We start from the raw sequence: 26,954 nt of genomic DNA, 5'->3' as shown, positions 1-26,954 counted from the left end.
TCAGTCCTTGTGGAGCTTTTCATATTCTCCATTCTCCATTGGTGATCTCATCTAGGCTCAAAGCTTTAAATCTATTTATATACAATAACTCCCAAATTTGTATCTCCAGCTCAGACCTTTTCCCTAAACTCTAAACTCATATTCAATTGCTTACTGAACAACTCCAATTTGAGGGTCTACCAGAATTCTCTATGTTCTTAACTGAGATACTTGATCTCCTGCATCCCCAATCAGTTTCCTTATCTCCACTGATGACAACTCCGTCTTTCTAGTTACTCAGGCTAAAACTTGGGAGTCATTCTTGACAACTTTATTTCTCTCACATCCATCAGAAATCCCTCAAAACATAACAAAAACCCAACCACTTCCCCCGCCTCATTCAGGCTACCATCCTGGTCTAAACTAGAATCAGCCTTTTCTGGGTTATTGTCATAGTCTTTCCTGGGCCTCTATCCCTCCACATTAACCCCCCTATGATCTGTCTATTTTCAAAATATCGGCTAGTTGTAATGCCCAAGTTAGACTACAGAGCCCTGCAAAACTCTCCAAAGGTTCACAATTTTATTTATAGTAGAATTCTTAGCATAAGCTCCAAGATCTAACATGATTTAAATCCTGCCCATTCTATTGCCTCATTTTCTAATCCTCTTCCCCCTTGCAGTGTTTATAAGAGTTCTTAATATCTATTCAGGTTTTCTACTTCTTGAATTTTATTTCTTCTTAAGACAGAAAATTTTTTGGCTGTAATCATTTTAATGTTTCCATAAAATCATCAGTAAATCATAAAATTACTGAAGTTGTCTAATTTCCTAGCATGGAGTTATACCCAATAATTAATAATATAAGCAATAAAATACAAAGAGTCTTATCATGCCTGAGACTGTTTCTGTATAAATGGCAAGTGCATCATAACATTTCATCTTTCCCATAGAACTACCAGAAAGATGTTTAGCCAAAGTTATAGAATCACCCAGTTAGGAAGTAAAAGACCCAAATGACTTCATTAATCCAAAAAATAATCATATGAATATCTATTGTTGCAGTCACCATCATCTTTTTCCTGAACCTCTGCTGTTTTAAAATACATTTTCTATTCAGTAGCCAGAGAATATTTTAAAATAGAAGATCTAATCTGTGACTACTTCTATAGATAGCTTCCCAGTGTTCTTAGAATAAAGATCAAAACCCTTGATATGGTATGTGATGTTACATATAGTGTGGTCCTTGCCCACCTCCCCAGCGTCATTCAGTACCACTTTTCTTCTCCCTTTCTGCACCCAGCTACTCTGACCTTCTTTCAGTTCATAAATGATACATAATCTCTCTCATGGTAGCTATAATAATGGCTCTCCCCAAATGTTCACTGTCCTAATCCATGGAACCTATAAATATGTTACCTTACATGGAAAATGGGACTTTGCCGATGTGATTAAATAAAGAACTTTGAGATGAGATTATCCTGGATTATATAGATGGCTCAAGGGTCCTAAGTGAAAATGAGAAGCAGAAAAGAGAGAACCAAAGAAAAGGTATCATGAGAAAGACTGGACTGGCTATCACTGGCTTTGAATGTGGATGAAAGAGGCCAGAAGCCAAGGGATGCAGGCAGTCTCTAGAAGCAGGAAAAGGCAAAGAAACAGATTCCTCATGAAAGCCTCCAAAAAACACCTTAATTTCAGCTCTATAAGATCCATTTTGAACTTCTGACTTCCAAAACTATAAGATAGTAAATCTGTATTAAGCCACTAAGTTTTTGGTAATATATTATAGCAGCAATAAGAAACTAATACACCTCTTGTCACAGGACATTTTCACATGCTTTTCCTTCAATTTGGAAGAGTCCTCCTGCCCTCCCCACCACACCATCTCACCACTTCTTTTGCCTAATTAACAGCTAGCCCTAGTCATCCTTCAGATTTCTACTTAAATATCACTTTTGAGCTTTCCTTGACCCCCAATTGGAGTCAAATTCATTATAATAGTTTCTCACAGAATTCCACTGTCTTTCTTGACACTCCCATCTCAGTTTATAAGTGTACGTTCATAAGAGCAATTATTTGCTTAATGTCATTTCCTGCACTAACTCTGGTTCTTTGTGAATAGGGAGATGATACATTCTATTTTGCTCACAGCCCCATACCTGTCACCATAGTTGAGGTACAGTAAATATGCAATGAGTGAACAGATGAGGTTATACTTGGGTAAATTCAGACCTGTATCCTAAACTCATGGCTGTTGTCCTATTGAAGTATCTTCCAAAGAATCCGCTTGGCTATGGAAGACTAAGAATGATGATCCTTATTAATAATACTACTTTACTTAGAGCTAACAGGCAATAAAAAAACTTATTAATGTTATTTTGAGATGTTAGCAAAACTTCATTTTATTTTTAATTTTAAGGTTCATATTTATTCAAATCAAGTGGTTACATAGTGAGCATGGGCTTAAAGTCTATAAGAAAATTTTAAAGCCTCTTAAATGGATGAAGTTCTCTAGAAAACAAGAATATTTGAAAGAATAATAAATGTTATGCTGCTAAGTGCAGCAGAGCAGTTGTTAAAAACCCTTTCTTTGCAAGAATCTTTCATTGACTGGGATACAATTTTGGAAGATATCTGATGAATATCTGATAGATATACCTATGATGATATCAAACAGAGAAAAAAGGGGGCAAGAAATGGAAATTTTTTTTTTAAAAGTTGATGAAGCATTTTTTTTTTAATTTTTATTTATTTATGATAGGCACACAGTGAGAGAGAGAGAGGCAGAGACACAGGCAGAGGGAGAAGCAGGCTCCATGCACCGGGAGCCTGACGTGGAATTTGATCCTGGGTCTCCAGGATCGCGCCCTGGGCCAAAGGCAGGCGCTAAACCGCTGCGCCACCCAGGGATCCCAAGAAATGGAAATTTAAGAGGAATATAAAGACTATTTCTGCTTAATAATTCTGCTTGAGAGGGGAAAAAAGAAAACAGAAAAGAAGACTTACCAAACAAATTCTGTCCAATAGAAACATTACAATACCTCATTATATTGACTTCATGCTAAATTAGCTATTTCATCTTTTATAATATATATTTTTCTGTAACTGCTTGAGGTATTAAAGTATAGTTCCCAAATTTATACTGTGTACTGTGGTTTCAAATAAGTTAGTGTTCAATACTCTGAAGACAGAAAGGGTCAGGTTACTTAATGAAGGTTTAGATGGAGCATAAGACACAAGGGAAGGGGATCCCTGGGTGGCGCAGCGGTTTGGCGCCTACCTTTGGCCCAGGGCGCGATCCTGGAGACCCTGGATCGAATCCCACATCGGGCTCCCGGTGCATGGAGCCTGCTTCAGTCTCTGCCTCTCTCTCTCTCTCTCTTTCTCTCTCTCTCTCTCTGTGTGTGTGTGTGACTGTCATAAATAAATAACAATTAAAAAAAATAAAATAAAAACCTTGATTACATTTAAAAAAAAAAAGACACAAGGGAAGAAAGGAGATTAAAATACACTATTGATTGAGTCAGGTAAGGAAAGTAATTTTATTTTAGGTGAGAGAATGGAAGATGATGTATCAGAAATTGATAGTAAAACTACCTACATAGGGTGGGTATATGTACATGAGTACATGTGCATAAAGCATTCTTGACAAGAGAGGTAACTTGGTTATTGGACCAGGGCTCATTGACTTCCTTGGGTTTTACAGAAATGAACTTTATAACTTTTAGCAAGACTTTATGTTGCAAGGAAGATCTCTGTATTAAGTGATAAAGGTGATTCAGTAAACCTAATATAGTCAAAAAGTCTAATCATTTGATGATATAAGTGTGACCTATACTTTTCTTATTTGTTAAATACAGATACCAACTTTCTCTGTTCCTGGTGTGGTCTATACCAGAATCGCTTATGAAAGTTTTAATATGGGTTACAGTTTTCTGGATTTTGTTTTTTAAGTGTGCTTGAATAAAGGAGAATTGTTTTTAGGGCTGGGTAACTCCATGGAAGGAGCCTTTGGGTATTCACTGTTCTGCTGAGTTGTTATGCAATGAGCCTTTTCTTCTTTCTATGCTGCATATTGTTGTTCAGATTTGCAAGAATTAAGGTTATTTTTGCCTTTTCTAAGCAATCTTAGACTACAGACGATTTCATAACAATGCTTATATTGGAAAGTCCAAATTAGAGATTATCATCATTGTGCAGATGAGGACAAACCAAAATCTGACTAAATTTAGCTTTGTTATAATTGGATAGCAGAGAGTGAAAGCATTTAAAACATTTTCTTACAGATTCTCAAAAGAGACTCACAATTTAAAGTCCATACATTTATGAACAAATGATTAATCTTCATAATCATCTAAAAACCTTAATACAATTTATAGAAGAAAAAAAGAACTTTAAAAAATCAACTGAGTATACTTTACCTAATAAATTTCATAAAAATGATATTTTATGGGTTAGTAAAGCATTTCAAGTGATATGGAGTCCAGAAGTTTGTTTTTGACTTGACTAAATTACCAGTTTCAGCTAATAAGGTGAATTTTTCCCCTCTAACCTTGATTAGCTATTTGGTTGACTGCAGTGCCTTTCTGTAAAGGATACCACACATGTATAAATAAATACTAATTTTCATGTTCTTTCCCTACTCCATCCCAGGCCCTATAATACAGAACTGGAAAATATTAGAACTGGAAGGAACGTCAGACACAACTTAGTCTTTATTTAACCTCTATTTTACAAATGAAACGAAAGTCGAGAGAAACTCTAATTTATCCAACTTTTCTCAGCTAAGTAGTGAGAAAGCCAAGACTAGAATCTAGTCTCTTGACTCCTGGTCTCACACTGCTTTCATTCTATGACAGAGTAGTGTCTAGATGATAGGGACTTGTGATAGAGGGATGAATGTGTGATTGAGATAGCATTAGATAGGGTAATCAGGGATGCCTAAGTTCTACCCCCTTGATCAAGCACCTTTCCTCATTAGGTCTCCAAGGAAATAAAAGACAAGAGGATAAAACAGGGAATCAATTTAAAATAGCTTAAGGTTTGGCTCTAAGACCTAATGTAAAACTCCTCAGGCTTGGATGGCCCATGTTATTAAACCATATGAAATTTTTTTTGGTATATTTTTTTATTGGAGTTCAATTAGCCAACATAGAGCATAACACCCAGTGCTCATCCCGTCAAGTGCCCCCCTCAGTGTCCGTCACCCAGTCACCCCAACCCCACCCACCCACCTCCCCTTCCATCACCCCTTGTTCATTTCCCAGAGTTAGGTGTCTCTCATGTTCTGTCTCCCTCTATGATATTTCCCACTCATTTTCTCTCCTTTCCCCTTTATTCCCTTTCACTATTTTTTTATATTCCCCAAATGAATGAGACCATATAATGTTTGTCCTTCTCCGATTGACTTACTTCACTCAGCACAATACTCCAGTTCCATCCACGTTGAAGCAAATGGTGGGTATTTGTCATTTCTAATGGCTGAGGAATATTCCATTGTATGCATAAACCACATCTTCTTTATCCATTCATCTTTCAATGGACACCGAGGCTCCTTCCACAGTTTGGCTATTGTGGACATTGCTGCTATAAACATTGGGGTGCAGGTATCCTGGAATTTCACTGCATCTGTATCTTTGGGGTAAATCCCCAGCAGTACAATTGCTGGTCATAGGGCAGGTGTGTTTTTAACTCTTTGAGGAACCTCCACACAGTTTTCCAGAGTGGCTGCACCAGTTCACATTCCCACCAACAGTGTAAGAGGGTTCCCCTTTCTCCACATCCTCTCCAACATTTGTGGTTTCCTGTCTTATTAATTTTCTCCATTCTCACTGGTGTGAGATGGTATCTCATTGTGGTTTTGATTTGTATTTCCCTGATGGCAAGTGATGCCGAGCATTTTCTCATGTGCGTGTTGGCCATGTCTATGTCTTCCTCGGTGAGATTTCTGTTCATGTCTTTTGCCCATTTCATGATTGGATTGTTTGTTTCTTTGCTGTTGAGTTTAATAAGTTCTTTATATGTCTTGGATACTAGCCCTTTATCTGATAGGTCATTTGCAAATACCTTCTCCCATTCTGTAGGTTGTCTTTTAGTTTTGTTGACTGTATCCTTTGCTGTGCAGAAGCTTTTTATCTTGATTTAGCCCCAATAATTCATTTTTGCTTTTGTTTCCCTTGCCTTTATGGATGTATCTTGCAAGAAGTTGTTGTGGCCAAGTTCAAAAAGGGTGTTACCTGTGTTCTTCTCTAGGACTTTGATAGATTCTTGTCTCACATTTAGATCTTTCATCCGTTTTGAGTTTATCTTTGTGTATGGTGTAAGAGAATGATCTAGTTTCATTCTTCTGCACATGGCTGTCCAATTTTGTCCACACCATTTATTGAAGAGACTGTACTTTTCCCAGTGGATAGTCTTTCCTGTTTTGTCGAATATTAGTTGACCATAGAGTTGAAGCCCACTTCTGGGTTCTCTATTCTGTTCCATTGATCTATGTGTCTGTTTTTGTGCCAGTACCACACTGTCTTGATGGTCACAGCTTTGTAGTACAACCTGAAATCTGGCATTGCGATGTCCCTGGCTCTGGTTTTCTTTTTCAATATTCCCCTGGCTATGAAAGGTCTTTTCTGATTCCACACAAATCTTAAGATGATTTGTTCCAACTCTTTGAATAAAGTCCATGGTATTTTGATAGGGATTGTATTAAATGTGTAAATTGCCCTGGGTAGCATTGAAAACATTTTCACAATATTCTTCCAATCCATGAGCATGGATATTTTTCCATCTCTTTGTGTCTTCCTCAATTTCTTTCAGAAGTGTTCTGTAGTTTTTAGGGTATAGAACCTTTACCTCTTTGGTTAGGTTTATTCCTAGGTATCTTATGCTTTTGGGTGCAACTGTAAATGAGATTGACTCCTTAATTTCTCTTTCTTCAGTCTGATTGTTGGTGTATAGAAATGCCACTGATTTCTGGGCATTGATTTTATATCCTGCCATACTGCCGAATTGCTATATGAGTTCTAGCAATCTTGGGGTGGAGTGTTTTGGGTTTTCTATGTACAGTATCATGTCATCTGGGAAGAGGGAGAGTTTGACTTCTTTGCCAATTTGAATGCCTTTTATTTCTTTTTGTTGCCTGATTGCTGAGGCTAGGACTTCTAGTACTATGTTGAATAGAAATGGTGAGAGTGGACATCCCTGACGTGTTCCCGATCTTAGGGGGAAGCTCCCAGTTTTGCCCCATTGAGAATGATATTTCCTGTGGGCTTTTTTTGTTTGTTTGTTTGTTTGTTTGTTTTTTTTAATTTATGATAGTCTCAGAGAGAGAGAGAGAGAGAGAGAGGCAGAGACACAGGCAGAGGGAGAAGCAGGCTCCATGCACCGGGAGCCCAACGTGGGACTTGATCCCGGGTCTCCAGGACCGCACCCTGGGCCAAAGGCAGGAGCTAAACTGCTGTGCCACCCAGGGATCCCCCTGTGGGCTTTTCATAGATGGCTTTTAAGATGTTGAGGAAGGTTCCCTCTATCCCTACACTCTGAAGAGTTTTGATCAGGAATGGATGCTGTATTTTGTCAAATGCTTTCTCTGCATATATGGAGAGGATCATATGGTTCTTGGTTTTTCTCTTGTTGATATGATCTATCACATTCATTGCTTTACGAGTGTTGAACCAGCCTTGCATCCTGGGAATAAATCCCACTTGGTCATGGTGAATAATCTTCTTACTGTACTGTTGGATCCTATTGGCTAGTATCTTGTTGAGAATTTTTGCATCTGTGTTCATCAGGGATATTGGTCTATAATTCTCCTTTTTGATGGGGTCTTTGTCTGGTTTTGGAATTAAGGTGATGCTGGCCTCATAGACTGAGTTTGGAAGTATTCCATCCCTTTCTATCAGAACAGCTTTAGTAGAATAAGTATGGTTTCTTCTTTAAACATTTGATAGAATTCCCTTGGGAAGCCATCTGGCCCTGGACTTTTGTGTCTTGGGAGGGTTTTGATGACTGCTTCAATTTCCTCCCTGGTTATTGGCCTGTTCAGGTTTTCTACTTCTTCCTGTTCCAGTTTTGGTAGTTTGTGGTTTTCCAGAAATACATTCATTTCTTCTAGATTGCCTAATTTGTTGCCGTATAGCTGCTCATAATATGTTTTTAAAATCATTTGTATTTCCATGGTATTGGTTGTGATCTCTCCTTCATTTGTGATTTTACTAGTCTTTTCTCTTTTGTTTTTAATAAGGCTGGCTAATGGTTTATCTATCTTATTAATTCTTTCAAAGAACCAACTCCTGGTTTTGTTGATCTGTTCTACAGTTCTTCTGGTCTCTATTTCACTGAGTGATATACTTGGTAGCTCCCACATTCGGGGCATATATATTGAGGATTGTTAAGTCCTCTTGTTGGATAGATCCTTTAAGTTTGATACAGTGTCCCTCTTCATCTCTTACTACAGTCTTCAGGATAAACTTTAAATTATCTGATATGAGGATGGCTACCCCTGATTTCTTTTGAGGACCATTTTGAATGGTAAATGGTTCTCCAACTTTTCATTTTCAGGCTGTAGGTGTCCTTAGGTCTAACATGAGTCTCTTGTAGACAGCAAATAGATGGGTCTTGCTTTTTTATCCAGTCTGAAACCCTGCGCCTTTTGATAGGATCATTAAGCCCATTCACGTTCAGAGTTACTATAGGAAGATATGAATTTAGTGTCATCATAGTACCTATTCAGCCCCTGTTTTTGTGGCTTATTTCTTTGGGCATCCTCTTTCTTTTACAGAGTCCTCTTTAATATTTCTTGCAGAGTTGGCTTGGTGGTCACATATTCTTTCAGTTTCTGCCTATCTTGGAAGCTCTTTATCTCTCCTATTCTGAATGAGAGCCTTGCTGGACAGAGTATTCTTGGCTGCATGTTCTTCTCATTTAGGACCCATAATATATCCTGCCAGCCCTTTCTGGCCTGCCAGGTCTCTGTGGAGAGGTCTGCTGTTAATCTAATATTTATCCCCGTATAAGTTAGGGATCTCTTGTCTCTTGCTGCTTTAAAGATTTTCTCTTTATCTTTGGAATTTGCAAGTTTCACTATTAAATATGTCAAGGTGTTGAATGATTTTTATTGATTTTAGGGGGGGACCTCTCTATCCCCTGGATCTGAATGCCTGTTTCCCTCCCCAAGCTAGGGAAGTTCTCAGCTATGATTTGTTCAAATAGGCTTTCTGGTCCTCTGGTCCTCTGTCCCTTTCAGTGCCCTCTGGAACCCCAATTAAACAGATTTTTCCTTCTGAGGCTGTCATTTATTTCCCTTAACCTATCCTCATGGTCTTTTAATTGTTTGCCTCTTTTGTTCTCAGCTTCCTTCCTTGCCATCAACTTGTCTTCTATGTCACTTAGTCTTTCTTCTACCTCATTAACCCTCGTTAGGACCTCTAGTTTGGCTTGCATCCCATTTAATTCATTTTTAATTTCGGCCTGATGAGATCTAAATTCTGCAGTCATGAAGTCTCTTAAATCCTTTATGTTTTTTGCCAGAGCCACCAGTAGCTTTATAATTGTGCTTCTGAATAGGTTTTCTGAAATCAAATTGTAATCCAAATTCTGTAACTCTGTGGCAGAGAGTACTGTTTCTGATTCTTTCTTTTGTAGTGAGTTCTAGTCATTTTGCTCAGTGCAGAGTGGCTAAAAACAAGTTGTACTGGAAAAAGGAAGAAAAAACAAACAAAAAAACAAGGATGGGTATCCTCTGGTTCTATATACTGTAAATCCCTCGACTTCCCCTGGAGCTTTCCAGCACTGCAGGGTCGGGAACTTGCTCTTCCCCTGTCCTTCCAGCTGGTCTTCTGGGGGAGGGGCGGACTGTGCCGATTCTCAGGTGTGTGCACCCAGAAGGGGGCGGGTTCGGGGGAGCCGACCATCCCGTGAGGCCCGTGTCCCCTGGCGGCCCCGCCTCTCCCAGGCACAGGGTGACACCAGGAGGGACAACCACACCGGCGGCGGCCAGGTCTCCCTGGCCCTGGAGGGCGCCCCCCGCAGTGACTCCCGCCATCTCCCAGTCCACAGGGGCCTGGATGCTCCCGGGGCAGGAGGGGCAGGAGGGGCAGGAGCGTCCTCGCTGTCCTGGGCCCTCCCCGCCTCGGCCTGTCCCGGGGGGAGCAGGATCCCGGCTGTGTCCCCTGAGGTCCGGGGCCTGTGCTGCTGGAGTCTGGCTCCCGGAGCCCCTCCCGACACACCGGCTTCTCCCCGAGGCCCCGCGCAGCGCGCTCCAGCCCTTTACGCAGCTCGGCCCATGTGGGGGGCGCTCGACCCTGCGCACTTCCTCTGTCAGTGACCCCAGAGACTGGAGGTTCCCCGCCCCCCCGGGATCCCACCCGAGTTCCCTGCTGAGCGCCTTTCCATCCCGGAGGAATCCAGGGCGGATTGTAAAGCTCCCGCTTCTCCGGGGCTGGGCTTTCCCGTCCTGGAGGCTTTCGCAGCCCCCCTTAGCCCTGCTACTCGTGGGGGCCTCTCCCCGACTTGATTCTTATTTATTTATCTATCTATCTATCTATCTATCTATCTATTTATTTATTTATTTTTTCCGTCTTCCTACCTTGTTAGAAGTGCAAATTCTTCACTCTGTAGTGTCCGACTATTCTTTCTTTAAATCTCAGGTCGAATTCATAGGTTTTCAGGATGATTTGAAAGTTATCTAGGTAAGTTGGTGGGGCTGGGTGAGGTGAGGACCCTACTCCTCTGCCATCTTGCCCCGCCCCCTATGAAGTTTCTGATACTGAACCATTTACTTACAAAAATGGCTGTTTTATATTTTAACCTAATAAATAATCCCATAGGCCATGTCAAATTGGTTTCAGTGGCTCAGAACCTACGTCAGCTAAAAAGTAGTCTTTTGAGATGTCTCAAATGAGACATCTGTGTTGTGCCTTCCCTCTACTTTTTGATTTTTGTTAATAATTTTTGAATTGTTAATGTTTATAACATGCATATAATATGAAATCACAAAACTAGTATTTACATAGTTATTTAACTTACGGTATATACTAAATAGATTTATTATTTTCCACTAATTGTTGTAACTTAGCTTCTCCATTCCTCAGTTCTATATTTTGATTTGTCCTTTGGTTTTCATTAATAGATTTTTCATGAAGGAGAGAATGAGTTTCATAGTTCTTGAGTTCCTATATGCTCGAGAATCTCTATCCATTGTCTTTATATGTGAAGAATAATTTAGTTGAGTATAAAAATTTCAAGACACACTTTCTATTACTCAGAACTTTATATACATTATCTGAATATGTTCAGCTCTTGAGATAGCCTGACTTCATTCTTCAGTCTTGTGACTAAATAAATTGGGAATTACCTTGAAATTTATTATTCTGTATTATTTTTTTCTTAGATCATGGTATTTCTTTTCAACATGTAGATATAAGACCTCTTCTATTCCTGGAATTTAAAAAAATATATTGGTTTAATTTTTTGTTTCTTCTTTAGGAACACAAATTTTGTATACACAGGATTTTCTTTTCCTTCTATATCTATAATGTCATTTTTATATCTTTGTTCTTTTCTATTTTGTTTTGTGTATTTCCATCAAGCCTTTATTCTGTGACCATTACACTATTCTCAAGTGTGTTTATTCTGCCTGAATTGATTCTAAAATTCCTTTAGCTTCTCTACTGTTTTTAGTTTTATTTTCACTTTCTCCCATCTTCTCCAGCTTTCTTGGGACAATTTTAACTCTCTCTGTTTTTCTTATCTCTTCTTTGATTCTAATATCTTTTTCTTTGAGCTTCTTTATCAGAGGACACATTTATTTGTAATTTCTTTGAGGCTGTGAGAATTATTTATTTGAAACTGTGCCATTTTCTTGGGTAACTCTCTTATGTTGTCCATTCTTTGTGTGCCTTTTTCCTCTGGTATTTAAACAAAGAGTCTGTACTGATTCCTTTCCAATTTCTTTTTTGTGATTATTCCTTTTCATTGCAGTAAAATATACAAAAATATAAACTTACATTTTAATAATTTTTAACATATAATTTAGGGGCATTAAGTACATTCCTAATGTTGTGCAGTCATCACCACTGTCTATTTCTAGAACTTTTCCATCATCCCAAATTAAAACTCTGTTCATTGAATAATAACTTCCCATTCTTCCTTTACCCCCAGTTGTTGGTAACCTCTATTCTACTTTCTGTCTTTAATTTGCCTATTGTCAGATAGTTCATATGAGTGGAACCATACAGTATTTTTCCTTTTATTCCTGGCTTATTTCACTAACTTACTGTTTGTTCTCAGGGTTCATCCATATTGTAGCATATGTCAAAATTTCATTTCTTTTCATAGCTGAATAATATTTTATTGTATGTATAATACCACATTCTCTTTACTGTTTATCTGTGATAGACATTTGGGTTGTTAACACCTTTTGGCTATTGTAAATAATGCTGCTATGAACATTGGTATATAAGTGTCTAAGTCCCATCTTTCAGCTTTTCAGGTGTATATATATATATATATATATATATATATATATATATATATACTTTGGAGTGAAATGCTAGATCATATGGTAATTTAACTCTAAAGAAGCTAACAGTTTTCTAAGATAGTTGTAGCAATTTACATTCCCACTAGCAATGCACGAGGATTCCAATTTCTCCACATCCTTACCAACACTTGTTCTAGGTTTTTTTTTAAGATTTTATTTATTTATTCATGAGACACACACATACACACACAGAGAGAGAGAGAGAGAGAGGCAGAGACACAGGCAGAGGGAGAAGCAGGCTCCATGCAGGGAGCCTGATGTGAAACTTGATCCCAGGTCTAAAATAGGGGCTGCCCTATTTTAGGTATTTTTTTTAAAAAATTAATAGCCATCCTAATGGGTGTGAGTGATATCTCATTGTGGTTTTGACTTGCTACTTTTCATTTTTGAAGAAAGCAATTTTTACAGGCAGCTATTTTATGAAGAATTAAGTGGAGAGCAGTAAGAAGAATAGATGACGCAGTCTGCTTCTGTATTTTGAGGTCATGTGAAGCTACAAATTTAAGTTATATTATAATATGAGGTTTCTCCTTCCTTTTTTACCACACTTTCACTCTGGCGACCTTCCTGGGCTAGTGTGCTGCTTAGTACTTAGGTACACCAACAAACATGAGTTATCTCCAGATCTCTCTCTCCAATCTGTTATGATACTGTGTTTCTATAGTTCCCTTTCAGTTCTCCTATGCCAAATATTCACTCTCCAATAAATAGATGTGTTAGAGTCATACTTTTTAATTATAATAAGCCTATGAAGAGCAGGACCATGTCTGCTGCATCTACTTCCAGTATAGCACCTTAAAAATTTGTCAAGTTTCTAATCTGTAGATGTATGTACATCTATGTAATTGCATAGCTGGATATCTCTTTCTTTATTTCTCAGTTCCCTATGGAGAGGTAGAAGAGAATCTTGACCAATAAATAAAGACTAATTCTAGTCTACACAGTCATACTTGACTTGGCTCGCTTTTACCTCTTTGACCTAGTACTCCCCTGCTCTCTGCCTCTCTCACTTCGTTGCAACAATACTGGTATTGATATTCTTCTTTGAGCAGGCTTGGCATGCACCCACCCCACAGCCTTGACCTTGGCTATTTTCTGGAGCAGTCTTAACCCACATATCTCCATGACCAGCTTCCCATATTCTTTCAATCTTTGCCAATGTCAACTCTTCAGTGAAAAGAAGTTAAGGAGCTCATTATTTTATAATAAACAGGTAGAGGTTAATTTAAAAATTAGAACATTAAAGTGAGAATAAACCACCACAATTACAGAGAATTTCTAATGGGACCAAATGGAGACAGATTCGGTGATGATGTGGAGGCAGAAATGTCACAGTTTGGCAGTAGACTAAGAACATAATAAATTTTCCTGAGAATGCCTTTATAGCAGCAAATAAGGAGATGCTGGCTTTGGCAATGAGAGGGAATTTGACAGTCAGATGGTTTCAGTCAAAAGATAAGAAAGTGTACCTTTGCAGCAATGTCCTAGCTAGCATATTACAGCTTTCTAGTAAAAAAAAAAAAAAAAAAAAAAAGATTATAAAAAGGGTAAAGTCTCATTTCATCCTAACTCCCTTGCTAGAGCTGGTGGGATAATGTCTTTGCCCATGGGGAAAAAGAAAACACATCAGGCACTCATTCTGTCTCTTTTTCAATAGATGCTATTTCTATTTCTCCTCTATTTACAAAATGTTTACAAAATGCATCTTAAATTTTCCTGTGCATACCCAAGACAGGTAAGTCATTAACTATTTCTGAAGTTTGGTGGTTTATTTTCAATTAATAAAAAGACCAACAAATTTATACTTTAGGTTTTAGGTATATGCGAACATGTGATTTTAGATACCTTAAATGGTCTTTGGAAAACATCCTCAGAATTGTTAGACATTTATATTAACAAACTACCAATGCCATGATGTCCAGGTTTATCTCTATGGTATTATACATGAAGAATTTGACATAAGAAAGTAAAAAATACATTTAAAGATGTTTAAGAGATAATTCAGAAAATAGTTACAAACAGAAAAATAATTGAAGAGTTGAAATTAGCAATGTATCTTTAAAAATAGTTCCCTCTTCAAAGCTATTAGAGGAAAAAATTGAGAAGACTTGGTAACACTATGTAAAAGGATAGGAAGTATTCTTTTAAAAAGGACAAGAAGATGACCTTTTGACAAGGCAAATCATAGCAAATGTCAGGGACAATACAATGTAACTAAAAAGTCGCAATTCAATAAAGCAGATTTGTTACTTCAAGAAAATAACAAAAGAGGAAAGGTATAAAGACATAGTACTTACACAGAATCATATTAACAAAAACCCATCCTTAGAGTATCCTGAGCCTGGTATAAGTGTGATTGAAGAAAGCATTTGGACCTATTGCTTAAATTAGAAAGGTCAGTGTAAGCTTCTGGGTTAAAAAACAGATTGCTTTCCTAAAATATATCAGAAAAGTATGTTAATTTATATGTTTATTTTAGTTATACATTTACCTAAAAGCTGTGATTATTGTGTACAAAGATCTCTTAATGTTTTAATTTCTGTAGCATGAAGAAAATAGTTATACTTTGTGAAAATATCATTATTTATGGACCTTTAGAAATAATATAAATTATGTAAAAGAAATGTAAAGGAAATGTAGTTTATAATTAGATGTGTATGAATCTCCATGATTCATCTGTTCTTGGGTATTCAAAATGAGGTTTATTGTGAATGCCATTTCTAGGCTTTAGCAATAATATATATATGATTAATTGAAATATAGACATGTTCAGATAACATTTTAATCCAAAACTTACTTTTAATTTAACTTTGACTTTCTCCATTCTTCAGGCTTCCATTTCTGTATGAGAGTAGATACTCATACTCTTCATGCAAGAAAAGTAGATACTTTCCTTCTTTTTTTTTTTTTTTAAGATTTCATTCATTTATTCATGAGACACACAGAGAGTGAGGCCGAGACATAGGCAGAGGGAGAAGCAGGCTCCCTATGGGGAGCCTGATGCAGGCCTGAATCCCAGGACCCCAGGATCATGCCCTGAGCTAAAGGCAGATGCTCAACCACTGAGCCACTCAGGCATCCAGAAAGTATCTACTTTTCATCATGCTTATTGAAATGTGGGAAAAAGTACTTTTCCTGCTTTGTGGTCTTGTCCACTTCACACATCAGTCATGCCGTTGGAGTCTGGATGTGACCTAATGCAGCCCACATATAAGTGCTTTTGTTCATTGTGAGGATAATATGAGAAGCTTTGCTGATTATATGGGTTTCTCTCAGAACAGTTTCACATTTTTTCTTCTGATATAAAGCACAGCAGTTCATCAGATGCTCTAAAATAAAAGATGTTCTAAAAAAAGAAGAGGTCAAGTGTATTTGGCAAATGCTCCTACTCAGGGAGCCACAGCAAATACTTCTTGTTAAAGGTTTTGAGATCTGCAGGAAAGGAATGCATTTAAAACAGAGCATTTCTCTATTTTGCTTGATTTTATTATACCCTCTTCCACATAATACCAATTAAAGTATTTATAACTAATGATATAAATCCTATGATGTTTGCCTTAAAGAATATATGCCAAAATCCCATAATGTTATATGATTCCATTTATATAGATTGAAATTGTGTGTGTGTGTGTGTGTGTGTGTGTGTGTCTTTGTGTATAATATGAGCATATGAGGTAAACGTTAAGAAAGCAGGAAAATGGCAAACGCAAAATTGAGAATGATACTTGCCTGGGACAGAGGGCAGGGGCATGGGATCAAAGAGGAAGTGGGACATAAAGGAAATTACATGTTCGTATGGCTGTGAAATGATCCCATAGGGATGGAAAATGATGGTGCAAGACAGAGTGAATATTGTCATAAGGGAAGCCCGTCAGTGGATGGGATCCAATAAGTGGAGGGTTGATCTAAGATCACAACACATCCAGTTCACTAAAAAAAAAGGAGGTACTAGGCCTTCTCTTTCATAAATAGCAAATGAAAACCTGGGATCAGGGCAAAAATTCAAACTGGGGTTATCTCTGAGAAGGTGTAAATTTTGTCTGTTTCTCTCATTTTTCTGTTCAGGGCTTCACACTAGATTCAGGCAGTATCTTGGTGCAGTTGATTGGGAGCCCTTATGAAGAAACTGCAACTTTCTAATAATTGATGGTGACTTTTGAGATTTGGGGATAATTGTTCCACAGTCTGTGGTGATCTGGCTTCATGTTATCTCCTCCAAACAATTGTACATTCTATGGCAAAATGACTGTCTCTGATAGAATAGTGACAAGATGATGGTACTATTCAGTCCAGATTCACTCATGTCTGTATCTGTGCACTCTTCAGAGGCTGTCACTATACTTAGGCTATTTCTGCCATCATAAAACAAATGAAAAATTCAGCAGTTACCTGCTCTGGACAGACAGTACAGATCTTTAGGACTAACTCTAAACTCATCTGTGATATAAGCTCAGATAGAATTTTAATTAAAGAATATAAGCTACAGGGCACCTGGGTAGTTCAGTCAGTTAAGCATCTGCTTTCAGATCAGGTCATGATCTCAGGGTCCTGGGGTCAAACCCCACATCACATTGGGCTGCCTCCTCAGGGAAGAGCCTGCTTCTTCCTCTCCCTCTGTTCCTCCCCCCATTTGTGCTCTCTTTTTCTTTCTCTCAAATAAATAAAATCTCTTAAAAATTTTTAAGCTACAAAAACGTATTAAACACTTAAAACCCAGACTTTTTGGCAGCTATTGACATTGAGTAGTATAGAATGAATTTTCTTTCACTTGGTTAGTGTTTTGCCATTTTATTTCACCTTCTTGTCCCATTCCTTTTAAATAGAATGTAAAAAGTAATGTAGAGTGTAGAATATAGAAAGTAAAAGCTGAATGCTGAATGTTAGCAAATCGTACAGTTTTTAAGTAATGTCTAAGCAGCATTATTTTCACCTTGGAAATCTTGGCTTTAAGGAAGTCTCACATTTGTCCTTCAGTGTCTTCTCAGTTCTTCTTTAGAAAAATATATTCTGTTTCTGCCCCTTTGTTTTTGAGAGAAATGAATCCATGATTCTGTTCTGGGGGGGAAAAAAAAAGTCTTATAGTAACGTTCTAAAAACATTGAGAAATAAAGTCCTGCCTTCAGAGTCCTGGACTTCAGGAAGAAGGAACAAGAAGAAAAAGGGAGGGAAGAAGGAGATTATCTCTTATTAACATTGTTAATGAATTTAGGGGAAAACTAATAGTATTACAGAACAACTGCCATCATAAAGCAAATGAGAAATTCGGCAGTCTCCTAAAAAGTATTACAACTGTCATTTCTCTACGGCAGTATTTCTGTATTATGTTTGGTTTTATAGTTAAGTTCCTGTGTTTCTCTCTCCATTGTAAACAGCAACAAAAGGATCTCCTTAACAATTAGAGCTGACATTTATTGTGTGATTTTCCATATCATATAGCTTAAGTGCTTTATATAAGTTATCTTATGTCTTGTACATCCTTACATTCCACAATATGTAGCTAATGCCTGGCATATAGTAAGAATCCAATAAATATTTTTCCAGTTACCAGTAAACAAGGAATTAGATGTGCCAGAAACAATGCAGAGCTTTTGCATGATAAAAGGTTGCTACCTGATAATATGATCTAAAAAGGCTCTGACAAAACCCTATTACAGACCCTGTCTTCATGGTTGACATACTAACAAAATTAGAATTGTTAACTTTCTAGAAACTCATGATCAAATTAGGTTAAAGCAGTTGTTTCCTGAAAAAGTTAATGTACTAGCTGGTAAACACCCTATCTCTTATTTACTTATCTGATCAATCTTAAGCTTTATAGTATAGTGATTAAGAGCATAGACTTCACGTGAAGCCACTGTAACTGACAGTAGTTGTGTGACCCTGGGGTAGCCATTTAACCTCTCTGGCCATCCTTTGCCTTATCTGTAAAATCGGGATTATATATGTACCATTGGATGATTTTATGCATGCAAATGCTTAGAATAGTGCCTGGAACATATTATGAGGTGTGTAAGTATTAGTTTACAAAGGAGCATATCCTAAAGTAGTGGGGTTCTCTGACTTTACCAGTATCAGAATTATCTAGGACTTGTTAAATTCCACTTTGCTGAGCCCCAACACTAAATCACTAAATTTCTTTCTTTTCTTTTTTTTTTTTTTTTTTTTTTTTTTTTTTTTGTGGAGTTCAATTTGCCAACATATAGCATAACACCCAGTGCTCATCCCATTAAGTGCCCCCCTCAGTAGTGCCGGTCACCCAGTTACCCCACCCCCAGCCCCCCTCCCTTTCCACCACCCCTTGTTCGTTTCCCAGAGCTATGAGTCTCTCAATGTTCTGTCTCCCTCTCTGATATTTCCCACTCATTTTCTCTCCTTTCCCCTTTATTCCCTTTCACTATTTTTTATATTCCCCAAATGAATGAGACCATATAATGTTTGTCCTTCTCCAATTGACTTATTTCACTCAGCATAATACCCTCCAGTTCCATCCACATCGAATCAAATGGTGGATATTTGTCGTTTCTAATGGCTGAGTAATATTCCATTGTATACATAAACCACATCTTCTTTATCCATTCATCTTTCAATGGACACTGAGGCTCCTTCCACAGTTTGGCTATTTTGGACATTGCTGCTATAAACATTGGGGTGCAGGTGTCCCGGTGTTTCACTGCATCTGTATCTTTGGGGTAAATCCCCAACAGTGCGATTGCTGGTCATAGGGCAGTTCTATTTTTAACTCTTTGAGGAACCTCCACACAGTTTTCCAGAGTGGCTGCACCAGTTCACATTCCCACCAACAGTGCAGTGCTTTCTCCGCATCCTCTCCAACATTTGTTGTTTCCGGTCTTATTAATTTTCCCCATTCTCACTGGTGTGAGATGGTATCTCATTGTGGTTTTGATTTGTATTTCCCTGATGGCAAGTGATGCAGAGCATTTTCTCATGTGCTTGTTGGCCATGTCTATGTCTTCCTCTGTGAGATTTCTGTTCATGTCTTTTGCCCATTTCATGATTGGATTGTTTCTTTGCTGTTGAGTTTAATAAGTTCTTTATATGTCTTGGATACTAGCCCTTTATCTGATAGGTTATTTGCAAATATCTTCTCCCATTCTGTAGGTTGTCTTTTAGTTTTGTTGACTGTTTCTTTTGCTGTGAAAAAGCTTATCTTGATGCCAACACTAAATTTCTGATTGACTAAATGTAGGGTAGGGTCAGGGAATTTGCATTTCAAATAAGTTCCAAAGAGATGCTGATGTTGCTGCCCTTAAAATGGAAAGACAAGAAAAAGAAAAGCATCTTTCTTTTGACACCTACTTAAAACTCCAATTCCAAAGAAAAACACTGTATTTAAATTAAGGAAGGCTCCTATATGCTCTATGAGTTCCCATGTAAAATAAACAAGTAAACTAAGTAACTAAAAATAAAATTTTAAAGAGGTAGTATAAAATCATGATTATTTAAAAATTCAGAAGGTAGATAACAAAAAATATGGTCGTATTAGGATCAGATACAGGTGTCAGGGTCAGGATTAGCTACAAGTACCAAGGAACATAAGAACAGAAGCTTTTAAAATGTTGACTTCTCTTTCTCCCATAAAAAGGAGTATGGAAGTGAATAGTCCAAAGCTAATTGTATTTCACAATTACAAGGATCCTGCGTGACCCATTCCCTCTATGCCTTCTAACCATTTTATCTTCATCCAAGGAAGCCGGTGGGAAGCAACTGTGAAGGGGGAGGGAATACTATACTTCACTTGCATTTAGTCTCATTTGTCAGAATTTCATTACATGGTCATTCTTAGCTGCAAAAGAGGCTGGGAAATAGTTCTGTTTTGTTTTGTTTTTTATCTAGGGGACTAAGTGTGCAACTGAAAAAAACTGGGAGAAGGGAATTTCTGCATATTGTGAGATCTCATCTCTACCATGCATGTAATTGTTATTTTCTTCTAGTCGCTGCTTTGCAATTTCTGTATTTCTTTAGTGAGTATATATTATCAATATAAAAAGGAAATTTAAAAAAAAAAAAAAAAAAAGGAAATTTAAGGGATGTCTGGGTGGCCCAGTGATTGAGTGTCTGCCTTCAGCTCAGAGCCTGATCCCGGGGTTCCAGGATGACGTCCCTCATCAGGGTCCCTGTAGGGAGCCTGCTTCTCTCTCTGCCTATGTCTCTGCCTCTTTCTCTCTGTCTCTCATGAATAAATAAATAAATATTTTTTAAAAAAGAAATTTAAAAAAGGGTCCTGTCCCTGACTCTGCCTAGCCATGACTTTTGAAGAAAGAACTAAGATTACTGAGATACTGATTATGCAACTCACGATGCAGACTTCATTTGTGGAAAACTGCCGATCATTATTAATTGTAATCTTATATAGCTCCTCTTATTTCTTTCACTTGCTTGGAAAAAAAAAAGTAATTATATAACAGACGTGATTCAGACAGGAAAGAAAGTCCTTATTTAATCTATGGGGCTATTAGATAACTACTAAAAGAGGGACTCACCTAAGATGGATTTTCTTAAAAGGGGTTTTCTGGTGACAGTTCAACTCATTTTAGGGTGCACTAATTTCAAGGCTTAAAGACCTTTTGAAAGTTATTTTAAGCTATAGTGTAGGCACACTAAGTATAGGGTGCTAAAACTGGGGGGAAAGCTAAGGTTTTTACTCTAAGCTTCATTCCTTTTGTTATGAGGGTTTTTTTAAGAGCATATATTGCTACAGATTACTAATTTTGATATTTTACAAAATGCTTCACATTTATTTGAAGTCAGAGATGTCTCAAATAGGAACAGTTGCTAGTTTGTTTAAGGAAGCTTCACATTTAAGAGCCCAAAAATTTTATCTGGACTAGGGCTAGGACCAATTTTTGGCAACTGTTGGTTGTCATCATATATGTTTAGCCTTTGCCTCTATTTCTGTTTATATTCTATTTTTCTAAGTTTTCCTCAATCACTAGGTAGATGGCAGTGATAAGGTCTCATGCTGTATGGAGTGATGGGAATTTTTAAGTACTGGGAAGACATCTTCTAGGAAGCTGTTTACAAACTGAATTCCTAGATATTGTAGGGCACTGAATAAGGTACAAAGTTTTTTAATGATCCTTTCTCTTCTTTTTATTGAAGTATAATTAGCATACAATGTTATATTAGTTTCAGGTATACAAAATACTGATTCAACAGTTCTGTGCATTAGTCACTATTCATCATGATAAATATAGTTGCCATAATAATGTTATTATAATATTATTGACTGTATTCCCAATGCTATATTTTTCATCTCCCTACAAACAGAAGTTTGTACCTCTTAATTCCCTTTATCTATTCTATCCATCCCTCAAACCACCTTCCCTCTGGCAACCACCATTTGTCCTCTATATTTGAGCCTGTTTTTTGGTTTGTTAGTTTATTTCATTTGTGCTTTAGGTTCTACATGTAAGTGAAATCTTATTTGTCTTTCTCTGCCCTATTTCACCTAGTATAATGCTCTCTATCCATGTCTACCCATGCTGTCTCAAATGGCAAGATTTCTTTTTTTTTTATAGTTGGAGTAATATTACGTTGTGTATGTATACTTCATCATAGCCATTCATCCATCCATGGGCACATAGATTGTTTCCATATCTTGGCTATTGTAAGTAATGGTGCAATAAAAATGGGGGGGGGGGTGCACGTATATTTTTAATCAGTGCTTTCATCTCTTTGATGAATACGCAGAAGTGGAATTGCTAAATCATATGGTAATTCTATTATTAATTTTTTCAGGAACCTCAGTATTATTTTCCATAATGGCTATGCCAATTTTACATTTGTTTTTCCACCAACAGTGTATGTTCCATTGTCTCCACAACTTCTCCAATACGTGTTATTTCTTGTCTTTTTGATAATAGCCATTTGACAGATGTGATTTGATATCTCATTGTGCTTTTCATTTGCATTTCTCTGATGATTGGTGATGTTGAGAGTCTTTTCATATGCCTGTTGCCCGTCTTCTCTGGAAATATGTCTATTCAGATCCTCTGCCCATTTTTTGGCAAGATTATTTTTTATTATTAAGTTGTATGAGTTCTTTATATACTTTGGTAATTAGCCGCTTATAGGATACATGATAAGCAAATATCCTTTCCCATTCAAAACATTGCCTTTTTATTTTGTTAATGGTTTCCTTCACTGTGAAAAGGTATTTTAGTTTGCTGTAATCCCAGTCTTTTAGTTTTGGTTTTGTTGCAGTTGGCTTTAGAGTCAGATCCAAAAAAATATAGCCAACAGTGATGTCAAGGGGCTTATTACTACCTATGTTTTCTTCTAGGAGTTTTATGATTTTTGGTCTGATATTTAACTTTTTAACCCATTTTGAGTTAATTTTTGTACATAGTATGAGATAGAGGTTCAGTTTCACTAGTTTGCATGGAGCTGCCCAGCACCACTTATTGAAGAAACTATCCTTTCCCCATTGTATATTCTTGCCTCCTTTGTCATAATTAATTGACCACATATGCATAGATTTACTTCTGGGCTCTTTATTCTTTCCCATTGATCTGTGTGTCTATTTTTGTTCCAGTATCATACTGTTTTGGTTATTATCACCGTATAGTATAGTTTGAAATTAGACAGCATGATACCTCTAGCTTTGTTCTTCTTTCTCAGATTGCTATTCAGTGTATTTTTTGAATCCAACAAATTTTAGAATTATTTATTCTAGTTGTATTAAAATGCCATTGGGATTTTTATAGAGATTGCATTGAATCTGTAGATTGCTTTGTGTAGTATGAACATTTTCACAGTAGTAATTCTCTAGTCCATGAGCACAGAATTTATTTGTGACTTCAATTTATTTTATCAGTGTCATAGTTTTCTGTGTACAAGTCTCTCACCTCCTTGGTTAAATTTATTTTTAGGTATTTTATTCTTTTCGATGCTACTGTAAATGATATTGTTTTCTTAGTTCTCTTTATGATAGTTCATTATTAGCATATAGAAACACAATCAATTTCTGTATTTTGATTTTGTATCCTGCAACTTTACTTTACTCATTTATTGTTTCTGATAGATTTCAGTGGAGTCTTTAGGGCTTTCTCTATGTAAATCATGTCATCTGTGAATTATGACAGTTTTATTTTTTCCTTTCCTTAGATAACTTTTATTTCTTTTTCTTACCTAATTGCTCTGGCTAGGGTTTCCAATATTGTGTTGAATAAAAGTGGTGAGAGTGAGCATCCTTGCCTTGTTCCTAACCTTAGAGTTTCAACTTTTCATCATTGAGTTTAATATTAGCTATGGGTTTGTCATATATGGCCTTTATTATGTTGAGGTATGTTTCTTCTATCCTCACTTTGTTGAGATTTTTTATCATGAATGGATGTTGGATTTTGTCAGATGTTTTTTATGCATCCATTGAGATGATCTTATGATTTTTATTCTTCATTTTGTTAATGTAGTATATCACATTGAAATGCTGATGTTGAACCATCCTGACTTCATCTGTGGAATAAATCCCCCTTGATCACGGTGTGTGATCCTTTTAATGTACTTTTAAATTACATTTGCTAATATTTTGTTGAGGATTTTTGCATCTATGTTCATCAAGGATGTTGGCTTATAATTTTCTTTTTTGGTGATGTCCTTGTCTAGTTTTGGTATCAGGGTAATGCTGGCCTCATAAAATGAGTTTAAGAGCATTACCTCCTCTTCAATTTTTTTTTTTTTTAGATTTTTTTATTATTTTATTTTTTTGAGAGAGTGGGAGAGAGAGAGAGAGAAAGAGAGAGAATGAGTGGGGTGAGAGGCAGAGGGAGAAGCAGACTCCCTCTTCCTGCTGCGCAGGAAGCCCAATGCAGGGCTCAATCCCAGACCCCAAGATCATGACCCAAGCCAAAGGCAGCCACTTAACTGACTCAGCCACAATGATGCCCTCCTCCTCTTCAATTTTATGGAAAGTTTGAGATCAGTTATTCTTTGAATGTTTAGTAGAATTTACCAGTGATGCCATCTGGGCCTAAACTTTTTTTTGAGGAGAGGTTTTTGATTACTGATCCAGTCTCCTACTAATCAGGCAATTCAGATTTTCTGTTTCTTCAAGATTCAGTCTTAGAAAGTGATATTTTTCTAGGACTTTATTTATTTCTTGTAGGTTTTCCAGCTTTTGGTGTATAACTATTCCTAGTAGTCTCATGAGCTTTTGATTTTTGTCATACCAGTTATAATTTCTCATTATTAATTCTATTCATTTGTGTCTCCTCTCTTTTTGCTTGATGAGTCTAGCTAAATGCTAAATAAACTTTTGTCAATTTTGTTTATCTTTACAAAGAACTAGCTCTCAGTTTCATTGATCGTTCTCTTTTTTTTCTTTTTCTTTTTTTAAATTTTAGTTTCTATTTCATTTATTTCCAATTTGATCGTTATTATGTCCTTTCTTCTACTAACTTCAGGCTGTGTTTGCTCTTCTTTTTCCATTTCCTTTAAGTATAAAGTTAAATTATTTATTTGAGATTTTTGTGTGTGTGTGTTCCTTGAAGTAGACCTGTATTGCTATGTATATTCCTCTTAGAACTGCTTTTGCAGCATCTCATAGATTCTGGGTTGTTGTATTTCCATTTTTATTTGTCTCAGGGTATTTTTTACTTCCCTTTTGATATCTTCATTGACCATTGGTTAGTTAGTAATGTGTCAATCTTGTGATTTTTCTGGTTTTCTTTTTCTTGTAATTGATTGCTAGTTTGATACCATGTGGTCAGAAAAGATGCTTGATATGATTTCAATCTTATTAAATTTATTGAAACTTGTTTTGGGGCTTAAAATATGATCTATCCTGGAGTACATTTCATGTGTATTTGAGAAGAATGTCTTTTCTGCTGCCCTGTGGATAGAATATTTTATATATATATTAAGTCCATGTGGTATAATGTGTCATTTAAGGCTAATGTTTCCTTATTGATTTTCTATCTGGATGGTCTGTCCACCAGTGTAAATGGAATATGAAAATCTCCTACTACTATTATATTACTGTCAATTTCTTTTTTTAGGTATGTTAATATTTCCTTTATATGTTTAGGTGTGCCTATGTTAGGTGTATATATTTAAAAATGTTATATCCTCTTATTGTATTGACCCACCCCCCCTCCTTTATCACTATGCCATGCTCTTCTTTCTTTTTCATTATAGTGTCTTTGTTTTATTTATTTATTTTAAAAGATTTTATTTATTTATTCATGAGAGACACATGAGAGACACATTTATTCATGAGAGAGAGGCAGAGACATAGGCAGAGGGAGAAGCAGGCTCCCTGCAGGGAGCCTGATAAGAGACTTGATCCCAGGACCCCAGAATCACAACCTGAACCAAAGGGAGACACTCAACCACTGAGCACCCAGGTGCCCCACAGTGTCTTTGTTTTAAAGTCTATTTTATCTGATAAAAATATAGCTATACCAGGTTTCTTTTATTTCCATTTGCTTGGAAAATCTTTTCCCATCTCTTTATACAGTCTATGAGTGTCCTTAAATTTGAGGTGAGTCTCTTATAAGCAACATATAGATGAGTCTTATTTTTTTAATCCATTAAGTTACTGTATGTCTTTTGGTTGAATTTAGTCCACTTAAAGTAATAATTGATATATAAGTAATTATTGCCATTCTGTTGTTTTTGGCTTATGTTTTGTAGTTTCTTTGTTCCTTTTTTTCTTCTCTTGCTCTCTTGTGGTTTGGTAAATTTCTTTAGTATTATGTTTAGATTCTTTTCCCATTATCTTTTGTGTATCTACTATAGGTTTTTGCTTTGTGGTTACCATGATCTTTACATATAACAGTTTATATACATACAAGCATATTTTAACTTTATAGCAACTGAAATTTTAAGACATTCTAAAGTCTCTACATTTTTATCCTCCCACACTTTTGTTTTTTATGTCATGTTTTATCTTTTAAAAATTTGTGTATCCCTTAACTAATTATTGTAGTTAATTTTACTACTTTTGTCTTTTAACCTTCACACTAGCTTTAAAAGTGGTTCATCCACTACCCGTATATACATATATTCACCTTTACCAGTGAGTTTCTGACTTCATATGTTTTCTTGTTGTTAGTGCCTTTTCTTTTCAGCTTAAAGAAACCCTTTAACATCTCATATAAGGCTAGTATAGTAGTGATTAACTTTTTTATCTTAGTTGCCTAGAAAATTTTTAATTTATCTTTCATTTCTGAATCATAAGCCTGGACAGGTAGGGTATTCTTGGTTGGCAGGTCTTTCCTTTCAACACTTTGAATATATCATGCCACTTTCTTCAGGCCTACCAAATTTCTGGTGAGAAATCTCATAGTCTTATGGGGTTTTCCTTGTATATTATATGTTTTTTCTCTTCTATGGCTTTTGAGATTCTCTTTAGCATGTGACATTTTAATTATAATGTGTCTTGGTGTGGATCTCTTTGGGTTCATCTTATTTAG

At 36.6% G+C, this 26,954-nt stretch overlaps 1 protein-coding gene across 2 annotated transcripts in view; it reads left to right on the top strand.

Annotated features, from left to right (window-relative positions):
- GPR158 (G protein-coupled receptor 158) overlaps positions 1-26,954 on the top strand; it is a 410,138-nt gene that overhangs the window by 270,648 nt on the left and 112,536 nt on the right. The gene's annotated exons all lie outside the window — the stretch shown is intronic.

This window comes from Canis lupus, chromosome 5, assembly GCF_048164855.1.
Source record: "Canis lupus baileyi chromosome 5, mCanLup2.hap1, whole genome shotgun sequence".
NCBI classification, from domain to species: domain Eukaryota; kingdom Metazoa; phylum Chordata; class Mammalia; order Carnivora; family Canidae; genus Canis; species Canis lupus.
This window is presented reverse-complemented; position numbering and strand designations above follow the sequence as displayed.